Source organism: Leptinotarsa decemlineata, unplaced genomic scaffold (assembly GCF_025532065.1).
Source record: "Leptinotarsa decemlineata unplaced genomic scaffold, Ldec_3_MD MMD2_P_RNA_scaffold_9, whole genome shotgun sequence".
In the NCBI taxonomy this organism is placed as follows: Eukaryota; Metazoa; Arthropoda; class Insecta; order Coleoptera; family Chrysomelidae; genus Leptinotarsa; species Leptinotarsa decemlineata.
In genome coordinates, this window is record NW_027412536.1 from 15,445,193 (window position 1) to 15,458,825 (window position 13,633).

A 13,633-nucleotide genomic window follows, 5' to 3' on the forward strand; every position below is an offset into this window, starting at 1 on the left:
TTTTTTAGTGGTTACAACAATTTCTAAAACTTGGTATAATTTGTTAAACATCAGTTGTTTGTATAGTGTACCTCCGATGAAGAATGTAGTGAAATGTTGAAACACAAATGAAAAAATACAGGGTGTTCCATTTGGAATAGTTGAATTATGTATGTTTGAAAATGAATGAAACTTGACCGGTTTCACCGAGCACCCTATATATTATTTCTGAAAGTTGAGATTCCAGAAATTGTCATAGTGATGTTGACTAACTATTCCTAAAAAACTCCACTCAATTGCTGTAGATACTCGGGTGGTGAACTAAAAAGAATATTGTCTACAAAATAGGTTTTCTGGAATATCTTGGCAATGCCGCAATCGAAATTCGAAAACAAAAATTCCTTAGAGAGCTAAAAAATATGGAATTGAATAACGTATTCATATACTGGGTGTTTCATTTATAAAAATTTAACTTTGGTTGGCCACGCTCAGCTGACTCACCCAGTATGCGAGAAAATTATTTTTAAAGATAGTATTTATCGATATGACTGCAAAAAAAATTGGGCAGTTTGAAAAATTGTTTCCTCTGATAGCAATGGACCGAGGGAATCTTGTTGACTCACCCTGTATTCACCGTGGACTAGAATGACCAGTTTATCTGCAAAGTACAGTGTTTCGTCACTGAAGACAGCTTCTTGCAACCTTTGCCACTATATGATAAAACTTTGACGTTGACAATAAAAAATACTCGAATTTGTTAAATCTGGAAAACATGAATCGTATCGCACGATGAAATTTCAATTCTAATTCCACCCGAGTGAATCCGTAAATTAGAAAAATCTAATTTTATATAATTTTGAGACAGACTTCGCTAGCTCTTTTGAAGCCTCGAATGATTAAAACAGTGACGTTTCCTACTGGATCATCTCACATCTTTCTTCACCTAATTTCTGATTCCGCTGTCGTTCTCTCGTCATTCGACAACCAAAAGAACGTTAATTTTTTCAGCACGCACCCCTGGTTTTCATTTCGCCTCGGTGGCCTACTTCCGGCGCTCTTCGGCTATACGGACCGGCGCCAAATCCGTCTCGATGTGGCGTCAGTCTCCGTCCCGACGCCATTAATTCAGCAAACACCGCCTAATGATAGAATCAACAGTGTGCCGGCCTGCGATCCAGTTCCAGCTCTTTTTAATGGACACTTTTTGCCTTCATCTCGGCGCTTATCACATTCGAGAAGCGGCGAGGGTGCCGTCAACCTGTAGATGGAAAAACTTGACGTGACGATCAGTTTAAAATTCGCAGTAGACGGGTATATGTGGTAATCTCATCCAGTGACTGGGAAAAACATACGTATCCATATAATGCAGTTCACTACTTCATTAAGTAGTAACTACAAAAAATATCTGTGAATATCAGGGTGGGTTATTGAAAACGTACTAAGATAAGAACTTTCAGCACAAATTCCAAAAAAAGTCTTTTTGACAAAATACCATTGCAAAAACTTCAACTTTATAAGTGGGGGTTGCCCTATGTTTTATTGGAAATGGAGGTTGACGAATCAATAAAAAGAGCTTTCGATTCCTCCTTCATTACGGAATTGCTTTCGAAATCGATTCAATTGTTTAGGAATTATAGAGCTTTGAATTGACAACAACGTTTTTCACGAAAAGCTAACAATTAAGTGGATTTTACTGAACAACTTATCGTATTGATTGAACCTCCATACAATAATGCAGGTTGTACTGAAAACGTCATTGTCTTACACTTTGAAGCACTTGCGTTATCTGTATCTGTATCTGTAGAGTAGCAAGGAGGGTGAATGTAAGCCCACAGCACTTAGGCCATATGTGAGCCACTGTACATACTCCCGACGAGTTGTCCTCCTGTCCTTTCCAGAAAGGTGAACAGGTCACTGGGACAGGGTCACTCGGCAGGTGTAGGCCAAGACTCGCCGAACACACACTCTCTTATTGACGATAACTCCGGGCACTCGCATAGGACATGCCTGACAGTCTCATCTTCCTGTTCACACATCCTGCATAGAGTCCACTAGCCCCATATTATGGAGGTGTTTCCTCAGTTGACAGTGGCCAGTCAGAAATTCTACTGTTGAGTGTAGATTTTTCCTGGTCATCGCCAGATATTTCCCAGGGTCGCCCAAAGTGTTCCTGGCAAGATTGTATCCTTTGATTCCATCCCATCTCTTTAAGGATTGAGCATGGGTGTAAAATTTGGCTAGTTCCGCAATTGTCGAAGTCATCAGACCGTAGGTGCCACTGGTCCTAAAATTTTTAGTCCAGCCGCTTCCTTGGCTAAAGAGTCGGCAATGCGATTACCTTTACTCCTGTCGTGCCATTTAGCCCACCTCAGGATGATGTTATTATCTACCGAGGTTTTGGCTAAATCTTGGTGACACTCTAGTACTAGCCCCGAGGTTATACGTTGTCTGTTCCAGGTTAATAGGGCTTGTTTGCTGTCAGTGCAGATTGTTATTTCTTTTGTGGCGATTGAGATACCAGCCAGTTCTGTTTGGACCACGCTGGTATTTCTTTCCATTCCCCACTTAATCCTTAAGCTTAGTGATCTGGAGTACACTCCACATCCTGAGCCTTCTTTGGTTTTTGAGCCGTCTGTATATATGCGTATTGCATTTATAGCATCTGACTCTGTGTTCTGCTTAGTTTGTATTATGTTGGATTTATTAAACACAAATCTGGGTTCAATTGCGTCACTGGTTGCCTGCAGCAGATGTTGCGCAGTAAGCGCTTCCCGCCATAGGCCCAGCCTCAATTGACCCATTCCTACTTCAAGGTTTACATCAGTCGTGCGCAATCGTACCATGGCCATTAACGCAACCTCCTTAACGTTCAGGTCCAGAAGGGTCAAACCCGTAATTAATTCCATTGCCGCGGTGTTGTTCTCATGGCTCTTGTGATGTTTAAACAAGCCAGTCACTGTATTTGATATAATTCTTGGATGGCCGTTGCTTGTAGAACTTTCGGTTCCTATACAATGGCTCCATACGTCAACATAGGTTTTATTATTACATAGATCCAGGTGACCACACGGGATGAAAAAACCCATGCGCGTCCCACTGTCCGACATTGCTCATAAGCCACAATATGCTCTTTTTGCTCTACTGTGTAGATGAGAGTTTCATGTTAGGTCCCTGTCGACTACCAAGATATTTCACCTCTACGGAGAAGTTTAGTTTGCTTTTGAAGATTTCGGGAGGTTTTAAGCCCGATAAACTTCTTTTCCTGGTGAAAAGGATCATCCCAGTCTTCTTGGGATTGATCGACTGTGGGTGTTCTATTAATTTGAGCCCATACTGCGCTCCATCGCACAGTGTGTTCACAAATTTGCCGGTCTACAAGATAACTATGTCGTCTGCATATGCAATTGTGTAGAATCCATTTTTGTTGAGGTGAATAATCAGGGTATCCAGAATTATGTTAAAGAGAAGGGGTGATAAGACCCCTCCCTGTGGACATCCCCTCATGACCAGTCCTTTCACTGTGATGTCTTCTACACTAATACTTATTTCTCTACTAGAGAGCATCTCGAGTATCCATTCTCCTACTACCAGGGTACATTCCTGGAGTGTAGTTACTGGGTAATTGTTGAAAAGGTTGTTTTATCAAACGCTCCCGCGATATCTATGAATATACCCAGGGTGGATTCTTTGTTGTCCAATGATCTCTCGATTCTACCGGAGTATATGCATGCTGATTTGGATGAAGTGGGTTGTGAACTAGTACTTCATCTCTTATGTATCGCTCACATAGCCTCTCCATAGTTTAAAAAAAAAACGATGTGAGACTAATTGGTCGGAATGCTTTTGGTAGGGGTATGCTACCTGGTTTGGGTATAAATACTACTTACTGGTAATACACTCAGAGCTAGAGAGGCTTTGAATATTCCAACCAGGTGCGGCATAAGAATGTCCAGTTCCCACTGAAGTAGGGCTGGTTTTATACCGTCAGGTCCTGGTGACTTGAAGGGGGAAAAGCTCGATATAGCCCATCTTATTTTGTCCTCACCAATTACTGCACTAGCAGTTTGCCAGTTGCATTGTGAGGGTGTTGTTGGTACATTCACCTAGTTCATCATTCCAGGAAAGACAGAACCTGGAGGTTATATATGAAGCCAACCTCAGAGAGTTCAACTTGCGTTATCAATTCGCGACGTAAGTCAACGATTCGTGTGTGAATGTGTTTCAATGAGTCAGTTGGAGTGTATTCAAGTCATGTGCACCTCTTCGTTCTTAACAGCGACCTCGAAATCTGTCGTTTGAGTGATTATGCACATTTGCACATTTCGTGAGTAATATGAAAAATACCTTCTTTTTCAAATATAATGTGCCCTTCAAAGTATGCAAAATCACTCTCAATGATATTAGTAAGAGCTACATCGATAGCATTTCAGAGTATCTCTGGGTGTATACCTATCAACAGTGGAATTTCCAGAAAGATTTTTTTTTAAATACTAGTGTAGTTTTTAAACTACTTTCAAAGACGTTTTTGATTGGAGTTTTTCAATAATTCTTTTCTATCATTTTTCTAAACAAATCATCGAAACAAAAACATCTCCTAGCAACACCTAGCATATTTAATTTGAAGGGAATTCTAGGGCACTACATTATACCCCCTTAAATTTTTTTTTTCTTAACACGAAAATAATCTCATTTTCCAAAGCGTGTTACATAATTAGATTTTTCAGGATTTTCATTTTGATTTTCTGATGTCCTCTTGAGAATTTGGTGCATTTGAAAATTTTGCATTTTCAGGTAAATTTTCATTTAATGATTCTGACTGGATAGACTGAAGCTGGCTTCAATCTATCAATCGAAATATTCTTTCTGAAAGTGTAAAATATTTTTCGGTTCTTTCTGAAACCTTGTAGGGACCATAGTAAGGAGTTTGCAATGGTTTTTAACACAATCAGTTCTTAGAAAAACATGAGACGTGTTTCGCAATCCTTTATGTATAAACATTTTTTTCTTCATGATGACTGGACTGCTTGTTGATTTTTATGTTTCTCATGGTTTCTTGTAAAGTTTTCTAAAATTCTATATGCGATAATTTCTTTACATTGGTCATCACAAACTCTCCAGGAACACGTAGCGTAGAACGAAACAATGTTTCAGCACTACTGAACCCATTCAAATCCTCTTTTGGATAAACTCTAATACCATATAACACAGTGCGGATATATTCGGACCATTTATTATCAGTGGGGATGCATTTCAGTGCAAATTTCTATGTTTCCTGGCAAACTAGATGCAAAAATGGGTAGAGTTGATGTGGTGTAGAAACTGTTATGGTGCTTGCTTTCCGTGGCTTCGAATAGCAAAAGTGAAATCAACTCATAGGTTCCGATGGAATGGTGCTGAGTGCTTTCTTCTCGAATTCTTTCATGTGGGACTTTGCAACAAGAGGACTGAGAGGACTTTCCATGATGACAACGTCATCCAATGGTTCATAGAAACAGCTATTTCATTGAAAATATGTACTAGTGAAAGCACGGTCAAAAAGAGCAGTGATATCCCCTGAGGAAATTTATTTGATCTTCTGCAACATCTCCTTGACTAGTACCATGGTGAAGAGGGAAATGATATCGAAACTAATCAGAAATCATTCGGCTGTAGGTCCAAATATTTATTTTCTCAATAAAGTGAGATGAGTTATTGATGTTAGATTATGCTTTTGCTATGGATGGCTGCAGTAGGTTTTGTTGAGCGAAAGGATAAGCAAGTGAACCAATGGCGTTGACAATTAGGCGACGTGGAAGGTTTGGCTTAGGAAGTCTGTACAGTCTAGGTGGTGAGGCTTCATAATTCTGAAGTTGGCACTTGTCGTCGATTGGCTTTTTCCAGTATCTTGATTGTATAGTCATGCTTGAGCATCTTATAGTATTTTGGGTATAGGAGATTGAGTATTAGTTCAAAAGTGCGATAACGTTGTAGATGTATGGCTGGTATAGCTCGTGGAACCTCTTATAGAAACAAATTCAAACAACTCTCAAGTCTAACAGTCCCTTCACTTTACATTCTTATGATTATCATCAATGTCAAAAAAGAAGAAAATAACCTGAGTAGAAGATGTGATTTACACAAATACAATACGAGCGAGTGCAAATGTGTTGAAGGATAATCTAACTCGTTATCTAATAAATCAATCATTTTACTCAATTGAAGAGTTTGTAGACGCTACATTGTAGAGAATTTTAATACAATCGTATGTGTATTTCTCATACATTGAAGAGTTTTCAGATGCTACATTGTAGAGAATTTTAATTTAATCTAATCTAATTGTATATATATTTTCTATATTTTAAATTGTATATTTCTGAATTTTCTTTATTGCCTTGTGACTAGTCCGATAAGTTTTTTGCATGTATATATGTATTCTCTTGTATGTATATGTAAATTCTTCAGTGATGAATAAATAAATTCTGAATTCTAAATTCTTCATCTGCAGAGAGGATAATAATCTCGTTATCAGCATCCAACTGTTTAAGACCTGCGCGTTTGGCGTTCTGAAGGATACGCGCAGATTCCCTTCTCATCTTCTTCGCTACGTCTTTTGGCAATACTCTTATGGATGATTCGCTATCGGTCTCTACGTCTTCGACAGGACGTTTGGAAGGAACCACCACAAAATTTGCTTTGGCAAGAACGGAATATTTATCTTCAGTTAGAATGCAGCCAATACTGAAAAAAGTTCGATCAAACGTCAAGCATTTTCTCACTGTTCTCTTGCCACATAGTAAATAAGGTGCATTATCTTGAAGTGTTACGCCGCTTGCGAGAATCGAAACGGTGAAAACATCCAGTATTGTGGAAAAACAATTCGTGGCTTTTGCATCACGATAATGCACCTTCTCCACGTCATTGCTTGTTCGTAATTTTTAGACCAAAAACAACACGGTAATCATTCCTCAGCCACCGTATTAACCAGATTTGGTCTCCTGCGACTTTTTCCTGTTGCCAAGATTGAAGGGTCCCATGAGAGGACGACGTTTGGCGACAATTGAGGAGATGAAAACCGAATCGCTCAGAGAACTCAAGGACATACCAAAAAGTGCATATCAGAACTGCTTCGAAGATTGGGAAAACGCTGGCACAAGTGCAATATATCTGAAGGGGAATACTTTGAAGGAAACAAAATAGAAATTGATGGATGAATGAATATTTTTTGAGAGAAATGAAGATTCACCTAATTTATTGAACAGACAGCATTAACAGAAATATTTGAATCGCAAATGAAAATTACTGCCTTTGGATGATGTTTCTTTTAAAGATTTGAGAAAGGAACAGAGGTGGTTCCCGAAACATTATTTTCAACTTATTCAGAATGTTGTCCTATGTAAGAAAGATTGAAATTCTAGTTTCATCATTATGACCCATAACCAGCAATTCAATTCTCAAATACGTACGTTTCGTATTATCGTACCTACTTTCCGTTATATTATCCAACTCGTATAACAGGAAAAAGTGAAACAGTAACACGGTCGAAATTGTCTGGGTGCGGAGACATCTAGAAGGCGCTAGAAACTTGTCAATTGCAATACGAGACGACGATGACAGCCCATCAATTTATTCGATATTGATTGGACGTAATCACATGGGGGTTAGGAGGGAGAGGGGACTTGCCTTGCCCCATACAAGCAACATGGGTGCAGCCGCGTTGTGTAATAGAGTAGGACCTGGGTGGGAAACAATGATCCAAAAATGGGGAATATACAGGTTGTGTGAAATATCATAGTCCAGCAGCCCGTCTGCTTTTTCTGTTCAAAGTAGGGAAACTGATTACTTTTTTTGTGAGGAAGAATTCTATGTATAGAAAAATCTGCTGAAAGAGTCAAAAATCGTTATGGAAAAAGATATAACCATTTAGAGAACGAAATAATTGAAACAAGTATTAGATAACACGGTGTCAAAAACGAATGGATACCTAACGGAGCAAATTTTATTTAAACTGAACGTGGTATACATAGTCAATGCTTCTTATGGTTTTTTGGATGTATAAATTTCCACAATCTGCAAATGAATAAAGTTTTATTGATAGAAAATATGTTGAGTGTTATGAAAACTGAAAAGTTCACCTAAAAAAGTTACAACGTAATATAAATTACTGAAGAGTCCAATTAGTCAGTAACTTGTCATAGGTATTCATAAAGTTTACCTACGAATTAAATAAACAATAAAAAGAATTAAATTTCTATATTAAGCTTTTTTATATGGTAAATATTTCGAAAAATATTCCTTTCCGTTTTCAAACCCCAAAAAAAACACATTTGAACAACGCCTCAATTGCACATAGATATATCTCCTTCAAAACACGTTTTCCATTTTCAAACTATATCTCAGCAATCCATTTTCACAGAGCTATTCCAAATACACTTGTTACCTCCTGTAAGAATACAGGGTGTAACTGAATAAGTGTAAAACATTTAAGGAGGTGATTCCTCATCGAAAAGGATCTTCCATATAAAGAAATTTCATTGGAGCATCCCTTGTTAAGATACAGCCCCTTAAAGGGGTTACATAAAATTTGTATAACAATTTTTTCACAAGTACTAAAAAAGTTACAATATTGAAATTAACCTGACGCTTTGTACTACCAAAAAGACACTCAGCCAGAAATTTATTTGGTTTACCCAATGGTTGTAAGAGGTGGAAAACGCAACACCTAAAATTTATTTCCAATGTAACTTTTTATCTTATTATTTGTTCACCATTTAAAATCTATTTTTGATAGCCTGTTTCATTCTGAACAAAAAATGTCTCCTGGGTTTTTTGCCCAAAATAAACCAGTTCGCAGCAAAAAATTATTTTAGGAACAACTACAGAGATACATCGTCATAAAGGCGAAAATACGAAACTAATCTATCCAGTAGGTCGCTATGAACGATAGTGACAATTAAATTGGTATGACGCTGTCAGTTTGTGAATTTTCGAAATTGAAATAATACTAATTGTGTGTTGTTGTTCTGTTCTTAATTTGTTACTTTAATAATTCACTTGTTATTAAAATGGCATACTCAAATGAGGAAATGGCTGAATTGCATTACGTTTACGGTCTGTCGCAGGGGAATGGGTTAGAAGCTTCTAGAAGATATGCTGAAATGTATCCTCAACGGCAGCATCATTCACATATTATATTTGCTTGACTTCATCAACGATTACGAGAATATGGTTCATTCGACAAAAGAACGCAGGATTGTGGTTGCCATCGAGAAGTACGAACACCACAGCTTGAGGAAGCAGTACTCAATTTGATTGAAGAACAACCTACTACCAGTACTAGAAAGATTGCTTTCCAGCTAAATGTTGATCATATGACGGTATTTCAAATTTTAAAGAAACAACTCTTATACCCTTACCATCTGCAACGAGTACAGGCACTGTTACCGCGAGACTTTCCGGACCGTCTTGAATTTTGCAATTGGATGCTGGAAATGATTAGGGCGTCAGAAGGGATATGTTTTTTATGCATGATGGGGCTCCCGCCCATTTTAGTTCAGTAGCACGTCAGCATTTAACTGAAACATATGCAAATTAGTGGATAGGTCGAGGAGGACCACAGAACTGGCCCGCTCGATCCACGGATCTCAATCCTCTCGAATTATCTATTTGGGGCCATTTACAGCATTTGGTTTATCATACTCCTGTTCGCGATGTAGAGGACTTAAGAAACCGCATCATCGATGCGTGCAGGGTAATCAGAGAGACTCCAGGAATATTTGGGCGAATACGTGGCTCAATGCGCCGACGTCTAGACGCATACGTAATGTCTGAAGGTAGACATATTGAACATTTACTATGATTTCTACATGTTGTGTGTTTTGTTATTAATAAATTAGTTTTGTTTATTACCCTTTAATCGTTTAATGCAGGCACTAACTACAAAATAACAATAAATCCAGTTCGCATTTATGACAATGTATCTCTGTAGTTGTTCGTAAATTAATTTTTTGCTGCGAACTGGTTCATTTTGGGCAAAAAACCCAAAAGACATTTTTTGTTTAGAATGAAACAGGCATTTGTTTGAAAGGTAAACAAATGATAAGACAAAAAGTTACATTGGTAATAAATTTTAGGGGTTGTGTTTTCCACCCCTTACAAGCATGTAGTAAACCAAATAAATATCTGGCTAAGTGTCTTTTTGGTAGTACAAAACGTCAGGGTAATTTCAATATTGTAACTTTTTTAGTGCTTGTGAAAAAAATTGTTATACAATTTTTATGTATCGCCTTCAAGGGGATGTATCTTAACAAGGGATGCTCCAATAAAGTTTCTTTATATGAAAGATCCCATCTTTTTTTCGATGAGGAATCACCTCCTTAAATGTTTTACACTTATTCAGTTACACCCTTTATAAGCGGACACTTCCAGTTCCATACTTATTTATATAAAGTATATGAATTATATTTTTCTCATTGATTATTCAATTTGTAGGATACATTTATGAATTGGACATGTTTCTGAATAATTGAACTCTTCAGTGGTTTTCGTAGAGAACTTTTCAGATTTCAGTATTACAATTCAGCAGAATCTATTGATTTCAACTGATTTATTTTTCATATTGTGGAAAGTTGTGGAAGAAGTACTTGATTGAATAAGGAAGATTTTGGGATTCAACTTCTCCATCCTCATACGAAAAAATGTAAGAATCTTCCAAGGAAAGAAAGGGAGCAATCAATTTCAAAAAAGTCAAATGTATACAGGGTGAGTCAACAAGATTCCCTTGGTCCATTGCTATCAAGGAAAACAATTTTTCGAATTGCTCGATTTTTTTCACAGTCATATCAATAAATACTATCTTTAAAAATTATTTTTTCGCATACTGGGTGATTCAGCCGAGCGTGGCCAACTAAAGTTATATTTTTTCTAAATGGAACACCCAGGATATGGATACGTCATTTGATTCCATTTTTTTTTCTCTCTATGGAATTTTTGTTTTCGAATTTCCATTTAAGAAATAGTTAGTCAACATCACTATGATAATTTCAGGAATCTCAACTTTCGGAAACAATATATAGGTTGCTCGGTAAAACCGGTCAAGTTTCAGTCATTTTCAAACAGACATAATTCAACTTTTTCAAATGGAACATCTTATGTTTTTTCATTTGTATGAAATGTTTCAACATTTCACTATATTTTCTATCCCAGGTATACTAAATATTACTGGAGTTTTTTTCCCAACACCAAATCGTTATTTTTTAACACCTCGACACGTGTTTTCGATCACCAAGTGATCATCTTCAAAGAGGAAGATTAAAACTAAGGACTAGTGCGAGCTAATCCTATTTATGCTATAAATGTAACTCATACAGGTAATCCATCCAGGCATACCAACCTAAATTAATTTTACAATTTTGCCTTATCTATTATTTTACAATATATGTTTTATATAAAACAATTTTCAGCTATATAAAAATCAATTTCACAATATTGCCTATCCAAATTTATTTTTGCAATGTGTCCTTATGTAGTAATCAGTAAGCCCAACAACATTATTTTATTTTAACAAGCTATATATTATACTCTTTGGTATAGGTCCGTCATCATTATTCATAATATTATTGTGTTTACTTATTTCTACACCCTCATAGGCATCTAGTTGCCTGTTGTTGTTAACTTGTCTAACTAATCTTAATGAACTGAAGTCTATGGAGAAATTATTTCAATACGAACAATAACGCCCACATTTTTTATTGAATAGAGGAGTCCAAAAGATGTTCAAAATGGCGACCATTTTCTGCAACACATAATGTCAGTTTTTTCAAACGAATTTTCTCTACACATTTCAGCATATCCTCTGGGATTTCCCTGAAAGCTCTAGTGATTCTTCGTTTCATGTCTTCTATAGATGTTGAAGGAGTTTAGTAGACAATCCATGTGATATACCTCCAAAAAATCAATTTTGGTCAGGTCAGGTGATCTGTGTGGCCACGCCGCAGACCCACCATTACCTATCCATTTTTGATAGAAATGATCGTTGAGGTTTTCCCTTACTTCATTTTTGAAATGTGGTGGTTCACCGTCTTGTTGTAGCCACATTATGAGTTTTGTTCCATATGGAACCCCGTCCAATAAATTCGAAAACTCATGCCGAAGAAATCTTACATAATTTCTTTCAGTGAGATGCCCATCCAGAAAATACGGACCGATAACTCTTTTTCTGAGAATTTCATCCCAAACATTCAGTGACCAACGCTATTGATGGTTCAGGCAACGAACAAAATGGAAATTTTCCGTTGCTTTTTTATGTAAGTCGCTTCATTAGAAAATAAGACGAAATAAAAAAAAATCATTTTCTTGATGGTTCTTTTCTAAGCCCCATCGGCAGATCATGTAGAGAAGTAAATTTTAGATACAAACTGAAAGAATAGCCCTCTTGCCTTTCAAATTAACAATGAATTACACGAAACAAATATACTTTCGAGACAAATAGTTTTATATGCACACTGAATTATACATAAAACACTGAATACATTCAGTTTGTACTCCAGCCAAGTAACTTGGCTTGAAATCTTGTAATCTTTTAATTTTAGTTTTTCAAGCCAAGTAACTTGACTTCAAATCTTCAATCTTTCAATTTTAGTTTTCATTTCTTGTTAATTGTTCAATTTCCAATTGTTGCTTGCATTATATTTCATTGTAATTTTAGTTTTTTTGCTTAATATAATTGTTATTTTTCAGCTAATCTTTTCAATTCTATTGATTTTCCAGGGATTTCAAATCATTTTATGTCATATTAGACAATGGAAGTCCGAACTAATGGAAGGATACTGATTTGCTAACTTGGTTAGTAAGACGCACGTTGGGAGACAGTGTTTCTGTTCTTATGTGGAAGAATCGGAATTTGCGGTATATTATCTTTTTCATTGGAAATTACGAAACGAACCTGAACGTATGTAAACGTGCTCCATTAAGGGATTCGTTGAAATGCCTTACAACTGCTACAAATCCAAACTATTTATACATTATGTGTTATTATTATGGTAAAACCAATTGAGTTGACGTAATTAAAAAATTGTCTACTATCAGCTGATGACACCAACCTGGTTTGCTTATATTCCATGAAAAAAATTAAATAATGGAAATAGCCTTCAGTTACACTTCAGAAATAATTTTACTTTTAAATTCATTTCGACTTCTTTTCGGTTGCTATAAATCATAATTTTTCAAGATGATTGTTCGAGCTAAAGGAAAGAGAATGTTTAACCTTTCAAGCGAGATTAAAGATAAGGCACGAAAGTCCCTCAAATGCATCGGTCACTCATCCAAAGTCTTTGACATCCTTTGAAATATCTGTACCATCTTCAACATTGGTTAACCGTAGTACCTCAGTGATGTCTGATAGTTCTTATAAACATGATTCATGAATATTATTATTCTTTCATCTCTCTCTAATAATCAGGAAACTGTATTTCTATTAGTGGTTGCTTGGTTTCGCAACTTAGAAACGTTTTGTGTTAACATATTGGGTCTGACAGAAATGTTTGGTGCTATAGAACTCTACAATTTATTGTCTGAGCAATTTAAAAGATTCAATATCAGGAAATTCAAATACAAATATAAAAATTATATCTATGATAGTCAGTAATCCCAATTTTTGCTTATTAGACAAATCAATAAT